Source organism: Prionailurus bengalensis, chromosome D1 (assembly GCF_016509475.1).
Source record: "Prionailurus bengalensis isolate Pbe53 chromosome D1, Fcat_Pben_1.1_paternal_pri, whole genome shotgun sequence".
Taxonomy (NCBI): domain Eukaryota; kingdom Metazoa; phylum Chordata; class Mammalia; order Carnivora; family Felidae; genus Prionailurus; species Prionailurus bengalensis.
In genome coordinates, this window is record NC_057346.1 from 8,668,916 (window position 1) to 8,684,835 (window position 15,920).

Sequence of the window (15,920 nt, forward strand, 5' to 3'; positions counted from 1 at the left end):
CCAACTATGTCTTTGGAAAATGTGGTTTTGTTCAACTCAAGGATTTGAATATGAAATATTAGATGATAATCTAAACCATCATTGTATACTGAAATGTTTTTCCATGAAAAAACTTTATACACCCTTTTTTTTATTTACCATTTTTAAAAAGCTATACAAATGTGGGGCGCCTGGGTGGCTCAGTTGGTTGAGCATCCAACTTTGGCTCAGGTCATGAACTCGTGGTTCATGAGTTCAAGCCCCACGTTGGGCTCTGTGCTGACAGCTCGGTGCCTGGAGCCTATGTCTCCCTCTCTCTCTGCCCTTTTGCTGCTCATGCTTTCCCTCTCTCTCCCTCAAAAAATAAATAAACATTAAAAAAATTATTTTTAATTAAAAAGAAGCTATACAGATGTAAAATCACAGCTACTTTAAATACCTATACATAGAGATACAAAAGGGAATTTTCTATTATAAACTGTGATAGTTCATACTATTCCCACTACCTTGCATATTTAAGTACATATTCACAATGTGTTCAGCAATATGATAGCCCTCAGTAAAAACAAAGTAAATAAAACTATCTTATCATCTGCTTTGTGTGCCTAGTAAGCCATAGAAACTTAATTGCTGATATAAGCTATAAATTCCAGTACAGTCAACAGAGGTTTGATGGCTAATGAATCTAAAGGAAGATTCAAGAAACCACAGGCCTGTTCCTGCCTTTATTCTCTCCCTATCTAAGATCAAATTACATAAGTACATAATTCATGTGTTCAGAGATATGAGTGTATTAATCTTCAACAAAGGCAAGGTAAAAGTTATTACTTAATCCTCTCTCCCTGTATAATAAAAAAGCCAGTTTAGTTTGTGATAAACAATAAAGTTTCAGAAGTAACAGCGTGGAAAGAGTCTAAATGAGGGAATCCATAACCTTGGCTTTATTCCCAATTCCTACAAACAAGTTGCTAAGTGACCTTGAGAGATCCGATGGACTATTCTGTAACCTGCTGGCAAAGAGGGTTAAAGTGAGGGGAATGTGACACCTTTAGTGCTTTTCCAAGAGCTTAAGACGTCGGGGATTTTCAGGACTAGAAGAGAACCTCAAAAAGCAGTGACTCCCCTCTCCGGTATTACTGTGAAGCGGTCCCATCAAAAGTGGTTTCCACCCACTAACTGTGTGAGAGCTCCTAAGAAAAAAAAATGTTTTTGACTTTGTATTGACTCCCAGTTTTCTCATCTATTAAATAGGGAGCTAGATGAGACTAACCATCTGTAAGCTTTCTTCAAGCTCTCTAATTCTTCAACTCTAACTCCAATTCACCTATAAAATATTTTATTTGTAACTTCTAGAACTCATTATGTATCTTATGACCTATGCAGAAAGTATTTACGTACAATCACTTCCTAGTGTTTCACAATTTTTGACCCAAATATCCATCAGCTTATTATTCAATAAGCTTTGTACCTTGCTGGACTGTCCTTGTCTCATTACAGAGATATAAATAAATAAATAAATGAGTAAATATTCACCCTGACCTTTAGCACTGAGTATTCTAAACAGCTGTTTTCTAGTTTATAACACTTCAGTTTTATTTTAGTTTAGTTGAATGTATACAACAGTGGTTATTTACTAACCAGGAAAGGTGCCCAGTGCTTTGTGTAGTGGCAAGTGTAGAAGATTAGAGATGAACAATTAGACTGAGGCAACACTTTTCTGTGGTGGTTTTAAAATACATCCACAAACCAGGGTGCCTGGTTGGCTCAGTCGGTTAAGTATCTGACTCTTGATTTCCGCTTAGGTCATGATCTCATGGTTTATGAGTTCAAGTCCTGTGTCAGGCTCTGTGCTGACAGTGTAGAGCCTGCTTGGGATTCATTCTCTCTCTCTCTCTCTCTCTCTCTCTCTCTCTGCCCCTTCCCCACTCATGCTCTTGCTCTCTCAAAATAAATAAACTTTAAAAAATTTTAAAAATACATCTGCATATTTCTTGATAGTCCTCCCTTAAGAGGTGTGGCCTAATTCCCCTCCTCCACGAGTGTGGGCTGGATTTAGTGACTTGCTTCTAACAAATAGAAAAATGGAATTGATGGCAGGGGACTTTTGAGACGAGATCACAAAAGGGACTATAGCTTCCTCCTCATTGGCTCTCTCTGGGGCAAGCCAGGTGCCAGCCACATCACCAGCACATGCAGGCCAACTATGGAGATACCTGTGTGGTAAGAAATGGAGGCCTCCTGCCAAGAGCTAGTCAGGACTTGAGGCCTTCTTCTCACAGCCATGTGAGTGAGCCTCCACAGAAGCAGATAAGCCCTCCAGCCCCAGGCAAGCCATCAGATGACTGCAGCCCATGGCGAGAACCCGAAGGCCACCACCTGAGAGACCCTAAGCCAGAACTACCCAGCTCAGTTGCCGCTGACTCTTTGACCCACACAAGTTGTGAGATAATAAATGTTGTTTTAGGTCACTGAGGTTTGGGTAATTTTTTTTTTAACAATAGATAACAATAGATAGCTAACGTATTTACCTATACAGAATTTCCACTCTAGTTAGTTCACTCTTTATTTTGAAAAAAATGATTGAATTCCATAATCCAATTCATACCATTTTAAGTCTGGACAGTGCTTTAAAGGAAAGTCTGCCTCGGGGCACCTGAGTGGCTCAGTTGGTTAAGCAGCCGGCCCTTGATTTCGGCTCAGGTCGTGATCTCACGGGTTTGTGAGTTTGAGCCCCACCTCGGGCTCTGCACTGACTGTGTGGAACCTACTTGGGATCCTCTGTCTCCCTCTCTCTGCCTCTGTCTCTCCCCACCTCGCATGCTCAGTCTCTCTCTCTCATAAATAAACATTAAAAGGCTTTTTCTAAAGAAAAGTCTGCCTTTTATTTTGCAGAAACAAATTAAGATTTGCAGTTTGTCTTGCTCGAATCTGGTATGTTTCCGTTATTCCCTAGCTCAACCAGAAATGTAGGAGCCATCCTTAACACTTCCCTCTCATTCACCTCCTCCATACCCAACCGGTTACCTAACCCTATTGCTTTTACCTCCTCTTGCCTCAGTCTAATTGTTCATGTCTACCCCACTTCCGACCTGATCACACAACGGTTCTCTCTTCTGGACCAGCAGTAGCCTCTTAACTAGTCTTCTTATGCCAGCTTGTGCCTTCTACAATTATTTCTCAGTATTGAATCCAGATTTAATTTGTTGAAATGTAAGTATGATTCTCTCACATCTCCTTTCCACCTGCTGCCCCCCGACCCATTTGTTGGTCTCCTACTGTGTGTTGGCCATTGGTCTGCACTTGTTCTCCGGGCTCAAGCCACGCTGACCATCTATAACTCCTAGAGCCTGCCAGCTGCCCCATCCAGGCCACTAGGACTTTGCATATACAGTTCCCTCTGCCCCACTTGTCTAGCTGACACGTAAGCATCCTTCAGATCTCAATCACAATCAAGCCTGTGCTGACCACCTGCCACCCTGGCACAATCTCCCTGTAACTTTTCTTTGTGGTAGTTCAGAGCAGTTGTATTATTAATGCATAGATTTTTTTAAATTGGTATCTGTCCTCTCTATTAGCCTACAAGTCTATAATTGTAGCTACAATGTCACTTTCTTTTCAGTTTTGTTCCCTAACACTTACCACAGTGTCCAGAGCATTATACCCTGTTCAATAAATAGTTGTTGAATGAATGAATGAAATGACTCAAAAAGTTAGTGTGAGACCAACATCTAGGTTTCCTGAGTCCAAATTTAATGTTAATCACAACCTACCTGCTGCTCTCAATTTGGTGTACTCAGCTCTGAATATCGACACAATGCATTTATTAAGTGCAAAGAAAATTGTTGATATTTTTCCTTTTTTTTTTTTGGTCAACACTAGTGGTATATGATATCCAGGCATAGTTAACTGTATTAAAATGAAAAATTACTGGGGCACCTGGGTGGCTCAGTCGGTTAAGCGTCCGACTTTGGCTCAGGTCACGATCTCATGGTCTGTGGATTCGAGCCCTGTGTCGGGCTCTGTGCTGACAGCTCAGAGCCTGGAGCCTGCTTTGGATTCTGTGTCTCCCTCTCTCTCTGCCACCACCCCTCCCCACCCCCCCCTGCAACCCAGAGCAGGCTCATGCTCTGCCTCTGTCTCAAAAATAAGTAAAACATTAAAAAAATTTTTTTTTGAATGACAAAGTTCTTGTGCAGGCTTATTTACTTTGTGACTTGGCCACTTATTTCCTGAAATACATCTGTGAGGTTTAATTTTATGTGTCAGTTTGACTGGTTTAAGGGATACCCAGATAACAGGTTAAAAAAAATTGGGGGGGGGTATGTCTGGGAAGGTGTTTCTGGAAGAGGTTAACATTCGATTGAAGAGACTGAGTGAAGAGATCTGCCTTCACCAATGCGGGTAGGTATCAAACAACGTGTCAGGGGACCAAATGGAACAAGAAGGGGGAAGGAAGGGCTAATTCTCTCTTTTTGAGCAGGGACCTCCATCTTCTCCCATTCTTGCACTTCCGAGCTCCTGGTTCCCAGGCCTTCAACTCCAGGACTTGCACCAACAGCCCCTTTGCTCTCAGGCCTTTGACCTTGGACTGGGAGTGACATCACCGACCCTTCAGACTTCGACTAAATTGTACCATTGGCTTTCCTGGTTGTCCAGCTGGTGGACAGCAGCTCATGGGGCTTCCTGGCCTCCGTAACCACATGAGCCAATTCCTATGATAAATCTTCTCTTACGTGTTTATCTGTGGGTTCTGTTTTGTCTGTAGAATGCTGCTGGTACAACAGCCATTACTGAAACAGTTCAAAAGCAACTTCCACTATCAATTGCTTTTACCCGATATGAGATGTAATAAGCTAGTCATTGCGGTCCACCCTAACCCCTGCCAGTCAGCCTGTGGCCTGCCAGGTTTCGCTTGTGGACCAGAGTTCTTTAGAAGCCTTACCCAGAGGGGCGAGCAAGGCTTCAGTGGCTTTTTGCCAGGCTGCTTCTAGGCACTCCAGGAAAAGAAAAGAAAAAGCAGTAAGAAAAATAAGTTACGAATTGAATGTATGAATGCTTTTTTACTGAAGAAGTTAAGATATAAATGCAAGGCTTACAGAAAAGTTGGAGAGACGTTCAGAATCAGAGCCGGCTTTATTGAGAAATATCTAGCGATTATCGTTAACTATGTGTGAAGAAAGGGGCAAACCGTAGGCCCTGTGCAAATCTACTTGGGTCCCTGATCTAGTCCAATTATTAATTTCGGGAACACTTTTCAAGTCACTGGGCTGTGCTTCTGTTCGTCTCCTCAAAATTCTTTCTTTGGGCATTGCAACCTGATTCGGAAAGAGGGTAACAAGGGCGGCCCTGAGGCATGGAGGTGGTGACCATGCAGTGTTCTGACCCTCAGCTTTATGTTAGATATGGTGGCTTCTGGGACACATGTGCAGGATGTTCTGATAAGTTCTTCAGGGGAAAAAAAAAAAAAAAAAAGAATAACCCTCCCAACTAGTGAAGGACCTTTTGGTTCAAAAGTATGGTGTAAACTACTTTGGAATTTTAAAGGTGTTTTTTCTCTTTTTCCTATGGAAATGACTTAAAGGGCGGCTCATTTCTGAGGCTAGTCTGCAGAAGTTTATTCAAATGTAACACACGACACAGGGATAATCCGCAACTGACTGAGGTTTGTAATCATGTTTCCATTGGAATACATACAGGGGTTTCAACCTGAGATGGCAAAAACCTGTATCTTCTTTGACTGATTGAAAGTCATTCATTCATTAATCTGTCAATCACCAAACCAATTTTTATTGAGCATTGATTATGTTGCAGGTTTAGTGCCGAGTGCTGAGATTACAAGATGAGCAAGAAAGTCTACTGGGAAGTGTGACGTCACAAACAAAAATTACAAAATCGTTTGAAAAGTGCTCTAAGCCCTTTCTCCTGAGCTCCAGACTCAGTCTTTCGTTTCCTGTTGAGCATCTCCACGTGGTGCCCAGGGACACCTCAGACTTCACATGCCCAGGACTGCACCCGTCCATCATCTTCTCTACATTCTCTACTAAACCTCTTCCTCCCTCTGCTTTCTCCCTCCCTTCCTTTGTATGTGTCCCATTGCAATTTGTAAAACTGTCTCCTAGCCAGTCATCCATCCTAGAAGCTGGAGAGTAATTCTGAACCCATTCAGCCCCCACTTTCCATCAGTCACCAAGTCCTGCTGATATTATCTCTTCAAGAGTCCTACGTCCCACCTTCTCCTCCCTAACTCGGCTACTGTCCTCACCTGGAAGGCTGGTAAACTTCCCAAATGAAATCCCAGGCCAGCATTCCGACCCTCCGAAACATATCCTTCACAGAGCGAGATTTCCTGGGTTTTCTAACTGGAGGGCTTAGCACAGAGTGGGACCCGCAGTAAATACTATTGTAATTAACCCTGTGTGTTCATGGAGATGAGAGGCATTGACAGGCCAGCTTTCTGAGTGAGAGTGTTTTGTTTGTTTTATGCTCCTCTGGAAGATCAGTATTCCGTTATCTCAAAGGTGACCAGGTCACTGGACATCTGGCTCACATAATCTAAATTTGTAAGAGATGATACAATGTACTGGTAAAAACACTGACATCTGGATCCTGTCATGCCGTATGTAATGCCTCTAAAATGACACTTGATGCTATTTTTTTTCTTCCTTTCCCTTCATTTCATTCATACAGAACGCCAATTTTCTACTCGAACAGTTAGGATTAAGTTTAGCAGAAAATGACAGAAAACCCCAAATAACAGTCCTTTAAAAAGATAGAAATGTGCTTTTCTCTCAAAATGATGACCAGAGAGGCAGTCTGGAGCTGGAGTGGCGCCCTGCCCACTCACCAAGGACCCCAGCTCCCGCTGTCACCACGCTCGGCTGCCTTCACCATACGGCTTCTGCCTCATGGCAAAAGGGCTGCCCCAGCTCCAGCCATTGTGTTCGCATTAAAGCCAGGAAAGGGGGTAAAGGAAAAGGGAAGGGCATCTCCATTCCCTCAACAGGGAAGCCTCAGCAAGGGAGACGGTAGGCAGATGGCGTGGGCAAGCGGGGCGTCACCATCATGTAGCAAGCATCTGCACGAAGTCAGGGTACATGTAGAGTCAGTACCGCAGAGGCTGGGCCCAGACGAGAGGCCAAAGTCTGAGACAGACGAGGCCGAGAGATCTCAAGTGTCACCTCAGAGATGTCTGGCACAACCTAGCAGTCTCTGCCACACCACACCAAATCTGGATTACCCCCTCACCGACAAAGCCAGGGCGCTCCTGGGTACTCAAGGCCCAATACCCAGATGCTTGCACAACCCAGCTAGTAGCAACAACAGCAGTTAGCAACCAGCTGCACTAGGCCCGGTGACCCGCTAAGAGCTTTGCAGGTACTATTTCATTGAATTCTCACAACGAACGTGGCTGGAAGGTACTATTTCCTTCTTGCTTTCTTTCTTTTTCTTTTCTTTCTTCCTTCCTTCCTTTCCTCTTTCTTTCTTTCTTTCTTTCTTTCTTTCTTTCTTTCTTCCTTCCTTCCTTTCCTCTTTCTCTCTTTTCTTCCTTCCTTCCTTCCTCTTTCTTCCTCGCTCTTTCTTTCTTTCTTTTTTTCTCTTTCTTTTCTTCCTTCCTTACTTTCCTCTTCCTTCCTTTCCTCTCTTTCTGTCTCTTTCTTTCTTTTCTTCCTTCCTTCCTTTCCTCTTCCTTTCTTTCTCTTCCTTCCTTCCTTCCCTCTTTTTTTCTTTCTCTCTCCCTTCCTTCCTTTCCTCTTCCTTTTTCTTCCTTCCTTTCCTCTTCCTTTCTTTCTCTTTCTTTTCTTCCTTCCTTTCCTTTCCTTTCTTTCTCTCTCTCTTTGTTCCTTCCTCCTTTCTTCTTTCTTTCTTTCTTTTTTCTTTCTTTCTTTCTTTCTTTTTCTTGTATTTATGTGTGAGGAAACAAATGGCAATATTAACATACCTGGTCATCAGTGAGGTCAGGATCTACACTCGGGAAACCGGGCTTCCATGCCGAATCATGAGAGAGTTGTAAAATCAGCGTGGGGTTACAAGAAGGTATTTTCCAGGAAAGGAAACTTCATGATCTTAAAGAACATGTCAGTATCTGATGGAAAAACCTAATGATTTTTTTCTTCTCCACCACAGAGCACACCCATCATTCCTACCCAGAAACTAGCAGCACCGTAAGTGGCCAGGTTCTCCGGCTAGTGCAGATGCCTGGGTTCGTGTCTCCTTGCCAGGCTGGCCCCTTTATTCATCCTTTTCTCCCAGAAGGTCCAAGTGTGACCCTAGCTTTCTTCTAGCATTGCCCCACATTCTCCAGCTGAGTTTTTGTCTCTCTTGGACGCTGAAAAGAGTGTCATGGTGTCCCCCTCCCTTCCTCTTCTCTGGGCCAGAAAATGACTCTGAGTGTTTCTGAGGAATTTCACAGCCTTCAAAAGAAGAAAAGAATATAAGGGGTTGAAATAACATCATAGAGAAATTTCAAACTTAGAAGCAGCCTTAAAAGCTTGATAGTTATACCACTTACTCGTTTCTCCTTGGGATGCAAATGTAACTAGGTCAGACTCTCTAAGGTTCCTTCTTTTCTCTGGCCCATCATTTTGGTAAAAACTGGATCCGGACAATCCAGTTCCTCCATCTCTCATTTACTCCCAGGGCTGGAGCCTCCGGATCGGCTTCCTTTGATGAGGAAGGCATCATCCTTCTTCGCCCTCCAGCCAGTCTCCTCTGTAAGTCTGTATGGGAAAAAACACAGATACTTACAAAGCAGGTTGTCAAAGCCTCAGGTACGATTTATTTACATGTCAAGGAAAACTCAGACTGCCAGTCTTTACATCCGTCAAGTCATTCTTCACACGAACATGCAAACCAAGGTGTCTTTCCTTTGCTGTTGCTTTACTCTCCGTCTGTTTTCTGGACTCCAAGGTAGCAGCACCTCCTCATTCAGCAACCTTTTGCGAAGCACCTGCCAAGAACCAGGCACTGTGGAGGGCACGGGGCGTCACATACGTCACATACTCGTCCCTACCCTTTTGAGGCCACTCCTCATCTTCCCAACACGTCTTTATAACAGACTTCATTAGCTAGGGAATATGCACAGTATTTGCTTTCAAATCACAGTTTGGATTGTTTCCCTGAGTAGGCTCCTGTAGACCTTATTCGTGGCGTATTTATTCACTTGTTAGCCTCAACTAGTGCCACTTTTTTTTGTCTGCAGTTTAACCATTTTTCTTTCTGAATACCCCCACTGAAAGCTGATCTAACATTATCCTATGGACGTTGACCCTTGTCTGAATTATCTTGAGGGCCAAGGGTCCTAATGCATCACAGACTGTCAGACCACACATTGGTGCTGGACCATCAGGTACACATCAGTCATGTGGGTGAAGGTCAGAATCATCAGATAAAGACCCAGAAGACTCACGCACAAAAATGAAAAGGCTCTAGCACTCAACCTGTGTCTGAGTTTTGTCCCTGATATAACACAATTAAAAAACAGGGACTCTAGGGGCACCAGGGTGGCTCAGTCGGTTGGATGTCTGACTTCGGCTCATGGTCCGTGAGTTCGAGCCCCGTATCCAGCTCTGTGCTGCCAGCTCAGAACCTGGTGCCTGTTTTGGGTTCTGTGTCTCCCTCTCTCTCTGTCCCCTCCCCCTCTCATGCTGTGTCTCTCTCTGTCTCTCAAAAAAACAGCAAAAAAAAATTTTTTAAGTTAAAAAAAAAAGCAGGGAATCTATTTTTTAGACTTCCCTAAAAATATCTAAAAATAGATTCATCTAAAAATCTATTTAAAACAGAGATCTAAACAGGCTGTAGATCCTAGAATGCCTCTTCACAGTTTTAACTATTATAGTCTATAAAATTATACTTGGTATTTGTAGCTAAATAATTGTCACTTCTTACCAGGTGATAATTTCTACTGGAGACCTATAATTAAGTGAAAAAGAAATAAGCCAAACACATTACGTGAAAAAGAAAGAAGAATTTGTCACTTCACAAGCTGTGCCTTAAACATCTTACCAAATTTTTACATGTTTGTGTATCAGAATCAGAGACTATAGTAGGTAATTTGTCTATTAGCAAAAGAAAAATTGTGAGATTGACAAAGAATTGTAATGCACTGTTAATGAATGTTAATGATACGACTCTCATAAAAGGGGTGCGTTGGTTTTTACTTTTTTGAAAAGCTGATTCATATCTTTTAAGTAGGATGTCATATCAAAATGATGGTTTCCTTCAAGAAATTTCCTTGTTTCCTTAAATAGTGAGGGGGGGAAATCGTGTTAAAATTTAAAAGCTCTCTAGGCTTCAATACTTTGAAGAATATGGTAAGTAAGATAAGCTAGCAGCCATATACTTTTATGTATTTCCACTGAGATGTAAGTTGGTTCGGTATTGCTGAAAAAAAGTCTGACACCATATCAGGAGTCCTCAGTGTATTCATATTCTTTGATCATTAATCTATGTCTAAGAGTTTACACTAAAAAATAAGGAAATGGTTTAATACACACACATACAAATACGTTTAACACAGCATTATACATATTAGTGCAAGCTTGAGGACAACCTAAATGTCCCAAACAAGAAAAGTCAGGGGTGTGGCTCAGTCATTTGAGTATCTGACTCTTGATTTTGGCTCAGGTCATGGTCTCAGGATTGTGAAATCAGTACCCACATGGGGCTCCAAGCTAAATATGGAGCCTGTTTAAGATTCTCTCTCTCTCTCTCTCTCTCTCTCTCTCTCTCTCTCTGCCTCTCCCCTGCTAATTTTCTCTGTCTCTCTCTCTCCAAAAAAAAAAAAAAAAGTTAAAAAAAAAGAGAAATTAAATAAATTATGGCCTATCCATTACAGTGTAATGTTTACTATACAACAGAAAAATTGCATTTTTGAAATGACATGTAAAATATAATTACATGTAAAAGTGCTAAAATTTAACATGCTACATGTTAAAATCAAGATATAAAACATTACATGCAATGTAATCCCAGTTAAAAATTATTATGTTTCTATATGCATGAGAAGGTCTGGAAACAAAAATAGTGGCTGTTATTCCTAAGCAGTAAAAAATACACTTAAAATTTTGAAAATATTGTCCACATTCTGTCAAGTAACTTTTAATGACAAGATACTATTAAATCACATTTAGTCACCTTAAATATAATCTTTACTTAACAATATAACTTTTATACTTTTTTTTTTTTTAAGTAGACTCCACATCCAGCACGGAGCCCAACACAGGGTTTGAACTCACAACCCTGAGATCAAGACCTGAGCTGAGATCAAGAGTCAGATACTTACTTGATTTTGGCTCAGGTCACGAGCTCACGATTACAGGATCAAGCCACGCATCAGGCTCTGTGCTGAACGTGGAGCCTGCTTAGGATTCTCTCTTTCCCCTCTTTCTCTCTGCCCTGCCCCTGCTCGTGCTCACACGTGTTCACTCTCTCGCTCAAAAACAACAAAAAAGAGTCGGGCCCTTAACCAACTGAGCCACCCAGGTGCCCCTCTATCATTTAAATACTGTAAGCATAAAATTTTGAAAGGCTGGGTGAAACAGAAGCAAACTTGGATTGCTAACATTACATAACTCATGAACAAAGTGGGAGGAATGAAAAGAACAGTGCTCAACAAAGCATTATTATTTTTTGCTTGAGCTGTAATATCCATATAATAAATTGCATGTATTTAAGGTATAAAATGTCTTGACATATTTATACTCTCATGAAACCATCACCACGATGTGGATACTGAATGTTAATACCATTCTAAAATGTTTCCTTGTACATTTTCATAATCTATTCCTCACTTCCCCCAACCGAAGTTCAGGCAACCACTGCATTAGATTCTTGTTGCTACAGATTAGTTTGCATTTCCCACAATTTTATATAAATGAACTCATTCACCTTGTACTTTTTGGCCATGCTTTTTTCACCTTAGAATAATTACTCTGAGATTCATTCATGCTGTTACATGTATGAATAGTTTCGCTTTCACCGTGGAATAGTGTTTCCTATATCACAATATGCTTATCCATTTGAGCGTTCATAGACATTTGAGTTGTTTCCAGTTTTTGGCTCTTATAGACAAAGCGTCCATGAGCATTTATGTATCAATCTTTGTGTAGAATGTACTTGTTTCTCTTGAGGAAATGTCCAGGTGTGGAACGGCTGGGTCAAATTATAGGTATGTGTACAACTTACCAAGAAACTGCCAAACAGGTTTTCACGGTGGCTGCACCTGTTCACATTTCCACCGGCAGTGTATGAGAATTTCAGTTTTTTCCTACTCTCACCAACACTTGATATTGTCAGCCTTTTGAATTGTTGCCAATCTAGTAGTTGTGTAGTGATATCTCATTATGATTTTAATTTGTAATTTGTATTTCTTTAGTGGCTCATGATGACCTTTTCATGTGTTGTCATCCATGTATCCTCTTTGCTAAAGTGTCTGTTCAATTATTTTGTCCATTTTAAATAAAGGTCACCTTCTGATTGGTTTATAAGAGATATTTTTATATTCCAGATAAAGTCTTTTGTATGATAAAGGTTTTGCAAAGATTTTCTCCAAGTGTGTGGCTTGCTTTTTCATTTTCATGCCAGTCTTTAAAAAAAAATTTTTTTTTAATGTTTGTTTATTTTTGAGAGACAGAGAGAGACAGAGAGACAGAATGTGAGCAGGGGAGGGGCAGAGAGAGGAAGACACAGAATCCGAAGCAGCCTCCAGGCTCCGAGCTGTCAGCACAAAGCCCAATGCGGGGCTCGAACTCACAAACCACAAGATCATGACCTGAGCTGAAGTCGGATCCTTAACCGACTGAGCCACCCAGCTGCCCCCATGGCAGTCTTTTAAAGAGCAAAAATTTTTTATCTTGATGAAGTACAATTTACTATTTTTTTTCCTTTTCACTTAGTGCTTTTTGTGTCATATTTAAGAACACTTTAACAAACCAAATGTCACTAAGGTTTTCCCCTATGATTTCTTCTAGCTTTAATTTTATACTTAGGCCTATACCATAATAGATTTCAAGTTAATTTTTGCATATGATGTGAAGTAGATTTTGAGGTTCATTTTTGAGGGGTATAGTTATCCAAATTTTCTAGTAGTATTTATTAAAAAGATTTTCCTTTCCTCATTGAATTGCTTTAGTACCTTTGTAGAAAACCAACTGAATTTATTTCTAGACACTCTTCCTAAATGTCTATTTTATGCCAATTCCGCACAACTTTGATTACTGCAGATTTATCATTTTTTTAATGTTTGAGAGAGAGACTGTGGGTGGAGGAGGGGCAGAGAAAGAAGGGGAGAGAGAGAATCCCAAGCAGGCTCTGTGCTATCAGCACGGAGACCAACTTGGGGCTTGATCTCACAAGCCGTGAGATCACGACCTAAGTCAAAATCAAGAGTCGGATGACTAACTGAATGAGACACCCAGGTGCCCCTAGTAATTATGAAATCAAATGGTGTGTATCTGTTAACTTTATTTCTTGTTTCGAGTATTTGAGGTACTTTGCGTTTTCATATAAATTTTAGAATCAGTTTATGAAAAGCTACAGAAGACAAAAATTAGTGGTTTTGATTGGGATTTCACTGAATTTAAAGATTAACTTGGGAAGAGTTGATATTTTAACAATACTGATTCTTCTAATTTATGAAAACATTTTATGTCTCCATTAATTTAAGTCTTCTCTAATTTCTCTAAGCAATGTTTTATAGTTTTTGATGTATAGGTCTTAAACATGTTTGCACAGCTTTACCCCTAAATATTTAATATTTCTGCTGCTATTATAAATGGCATTGATTTTTAAATTTCAAGTTGAGATTGTTCTTCACTAGTATATAGAAATATGCTTGATTTTTATATATTAATCTTGTATCCTGTAATATTGGTACATTCAATTATTAATTTTAGTACATTTTTTTGGTAATTCCATCAGATTTTCTATAGGTGATCATGTTGCCTGTAAATAAAAATAGCTTTATTCCTTTCTGATATGTGTGTCTTTTATTTCTTTTTCCTACTTTATTGCACAGCCTAAGATCTCCAGTACAGTCTTTTTATGTTTTTTCCCTTTTTATTTAATTATTTATATTTTTAGAGCGAGTGAGCCTGTGAGTGTGTGCAAGTGGAGGAGGGGCAAAAAAAGAGAGGGAGAGAGAGTCTCCAGCAGGCTCCACACCCCATGTGGAGCCCAATGTAGGGGCTCCACACGGGGGTCAGTCTCATGACTCTGAGGTCATGACCTGAGCCGATCTCAAGAGTCAGACGCTTAACTTACTGGGCCACCCAGGCGACCCTCTGGTATAATCTTATGTAGAGGTAGTAAGAACAGATATCCTTGCCTCATTCCCAATGGTAGGGAAAAGGCATTCAGCCTTTGCTATTAAGTATGATATTAGCTATTGGTTGTCCTTTATGAGATTAAGGGAATTCCTTTCTATTTGTATTTTGCCGAGAGTTTTGTAATGGATGTTGAATTTTTAAATATTTTGAGCATTATTGAAGGTTTGAGCAATTACTTTAATTTAACCTTAATTTCTGTACCAAATACATATGAGTAAGTCGTCTTTTAGTTTTTTTCTGTAAAATTTTCAAAGGCTTTATAGTATCTCCAACTAATAAAAATGATGAATTTTCTTACTCATATTAAACGATAAATTCTCAGCTTCTTTATGGCAGGTTCAATAATAAATAGAACCTTGAGTGATTTGAGATTGAGGACTATTTTCTCCCCACAAGAAATAATTAAAATTTTAGTTTTGGTATATTGTGACAACGAGGGAAGTGAATTAGGCAGCAATGACTGCAATGTGCTGATAAATACAGATATTTGGTTTCAAAGACCTCTGTGTGTGACCGCAAGTATGTATTGTAGGTGAGGTTTGGGTGGCAGTGCTGTGTCTGTTCTGCGCTCTTTGAATAAGTGGAAGCCAACTTGCCATATAGACATTGTGGCTCTCTTTATTTATTGTAATGGGGCATCACAAAGCACAGATTTTAAGGGATGTGGACTAAGGTAAAGTTGGCCTTGATGTAGACTAATGAAATCAAAAGAACCATTGAAAATAAAATTCCCCAAACACCCAGAATCAAAAAGCTGATACCAAAGACCCATTGTTTCTTATCATAGGTGCATAATGTACCATTTTCTGAAAATACACAAAGATAGTATCATAACTTCCAGGCAGATTGTCAGGAAATCCTCTTTAAAAAAAAGAAAGAAAGAAAACAGCCACACCTAATTTACTATTATTTGAAAAAAAACCCATTGGTTTGTGTGATAAAGACTAAAATAGACTGATTATACACCTGGCCAGCGGCCAAGCCCTTCTTCTGTGAACTCTGAGATAATGGACCTTCATTGTTCAGTTTGTTATCATTGCCAAGTCCTGCCAGACTGGTCCTCAGTCGTTACGTGGGCTTCTGCCATTTATCAAGCCTGACCCTTAAAAATCTCTCTCTACTTGTCCAAAACAACAATTCATTTGTTTAGTAAACATACATTTGACAAAATTTGCAAGGTTCACAAGTAATTGGTTAAGTTTCCACTCTTTGTAAATAGAGGGAAATGTCACAATTTTCCCTAAGGCAGCAATATAGCTGTGTAAAACCACATTGCCTCAGGGAAAGCAGTAAAATCAGCTACATTGATCTTTGGTAGAGACATCTCCCTTCTTTAATTTGACAATGAATCATTTTAGATCTCACTAAAATACACATTTTCTATTATTTAAAGGAAGTCATATTTGGTAAAACATCAGATAACAAACTCCAGCATGCAGAATTAGTGATAGTGTTACAAAATTATATAGCTTTAAAGCAAAAAGGGATCTGAATCACTCAGGGATCTGAGAAGTTCTTGTAGAAATCCTATGCCAGCTTTGGTCTCCTAGAGATGAAGATTTCATTGTGTCCTTTGGTCTTTGTACCATTTAACTTCTGTACTACCAGGGTCAGAAA

General features: G+C 40.3%; 1 long non-coding RNA gene and 1 other non-coding gene across 2 annotated transcripts in view; one reads left to right on the forward strand and one right to left on the reverse strand.

Annotated features, from left to right (window-relative positions):
• Nucleotides 1–4,842: 4,842 nt before the first annotated feature.
• Nucleotides 4,843–4,976, forward strand: LOC122484591. Its single transcript, XR_006297647.1, has one exon. It is a non-coding gene; the product is annotated as a small nucleolar RNA SNORA52 (small nucleolar RNA).
• A 3,022-nt stretch (nucleotides 4,977–7,998) lies between these two features.
• The window catches only part of LOC122482932, a 58,185-nt gene continuing 50,263 nt past the window's right edge, over nucleotides 7,999–15,920 (reverse strand). Inside the window, exons 4-5 of the long non-coding RNA XR_006297250.1 lie at nucleotides 8,489–8,696; nucleotides 7,999–8,390 (exon numbers count right to left, since the gene is read on the reverse strand). This is a non-coding gene — a long non-coding RNA (uncharacterized LOC122482932). The remainder of the gene's footprint in view (nucleotides 8,391–8,488; nucleotides 8,697–15,920) is intronic.